The sequence below is a fragment of the Euprymna scolopes genome, chromosome 3 (genome assembly GCF_053919585.1).
Source record: "Euprymna scolopes isolate OS-2025 chromosome 3, ASM5391958v1, whole genome shotgun sequence".
Lineage (NCBI taxonomy): Eukaryota > Metazoa > Mollusca > Cephalopoda > Sepiida > Sepiolidae > Euprymna > Euprymna scolopes.
In genome coordinates this window covers 4,275,329-4,277,090 of record NC_136484.1, presented here as the reverse complement: position 1 = coordinate 4,277,090, position 1,762 = coordinate 4,275,329, and positions in this window count along the sequence as shown.

Genomic DNA, 1,762 nt, shown 5'->3' with positions numbered 1-1,762 from the left:
TAGAAAACCCCAGCGTTTTCCGGGACATCAATATACATAACAAGAATCGGAACCATAACTACATGTGGCGTTTTACCACTAAGTTACGAAACTTCCCCTGAAAAATAAGCGTTTTTATCGCCTTAAATATTAAGATATTATTAGATATTGTAGCAGCGTGGGAACGCTACTTTCGTATTCAAATCACTTTTTTAACTGATGAGTGTCCCTCCTTGCAAATGTTTGTGTTGCGTAGCCACTTTTCACGAGACGTATATATATATATATATATATATATATATATATATATATATATATATATATATATATATATATAATTTGAGGTTGCTATTTTCCAAAGGTAGGGTAACCAGTGAAATATAACGAGGTTCATACAAGAATGCCCAATACAGAAGTAGAGCAAGTTACATTTGTCTTTACATAAGCAGTAGTTTGTTGCTACACAGTCATGAGCATGTTTCGGTCTACTAGTATTTACGTACTAGAGACCTCATCAGGCAACAACCCTTATTTTCGAAAACGGAATTCTAAATATATATATATATATATATATATATATATATATATATATATATATATATATAGAGAGAGAGAGAGAGAGAGAGAGAGAGAGAGTAAATGACAAAAAGTTATATTCCAAAATTCATTATGTTGACCATCTTATAATTTATTCATTTAATTCAGTTGACTTATACAATTCTTGACAGTATCTGTTTCGTAGCGCAAAATCAATCACTTACTTATTATATCAATCAGTGAATCTATTATGCCCTTAACTCATCAGAAGAAATAGCAACAATCAATCCGTCAAAAGGAATTGAAATGTGATTTGACATGGTGAAAATCTGAAAATTGGAAGAGTAGCTTTATATTTTTACATTTCCCCATATTGAATTTATATATATATATATATATATATATATATATATATATATATATATATATATATATATATATATACGTGTGTGTGTATGTGTGTGTGTGTGTGTGTAGGTGTGGGTGTGTGTGTAATGAATGATAATAAAATGCCCTTAACTTTAAAATTTTACTGCAGCTTCATGGTATCACCGATCATTTAAAGCATGTTTGTGGCTGGTATCATAAGGCAGAAAATGGAAGAAAAATGAGTAAATACGTTATGTATCATAATACACGGTAATAATTCGATTAGTCATATCACAAGCGGCCGTTTCAAAGAATTCGGAAAAGTCGACCTGATGGGCGAGGCAAATCACGTGGAGATAAATATGGAACGATGTTCTAATTGACCGCTAAGTGGTTTCAATGCAGATAAGAGATATTCCATTTTGAACTTATATAATTAAATATCCGCCATTGTCCGGTTGTTGGATATCATGAAATGTTATTTCGGTCGCATAGCACGGGTTACGGTATTTCCATTCGAAATTCCCTTAAAACAAAAAAGGAGATTGAGTCATGCCTGTTTTCTTTTTTTTTAAATCTATTTTTGAAACAGGGTAAATTGCCACCAAGAAATGTTAAGTATGAAGTTATGCAGCAAGATGTCGTTCCGTCTGCCTACTTCCCATCTGAATACAACCTGGATGTCTTCAAGTCCAACGTAAACAAATTCCTGATTTTTTTTTTTACAAGGAGGTCACCACTTATCAACGCCCGGAAGCCACTCAGGGATAAGGGTTATTTCATGTACAGTACGTTTTACGTTAGTGTTGAGATTTCATAAAGTGTCTACTTAAGGGGGCGGTTCATCAGGAATTTGTTTACGTTGGACTTGAAGATA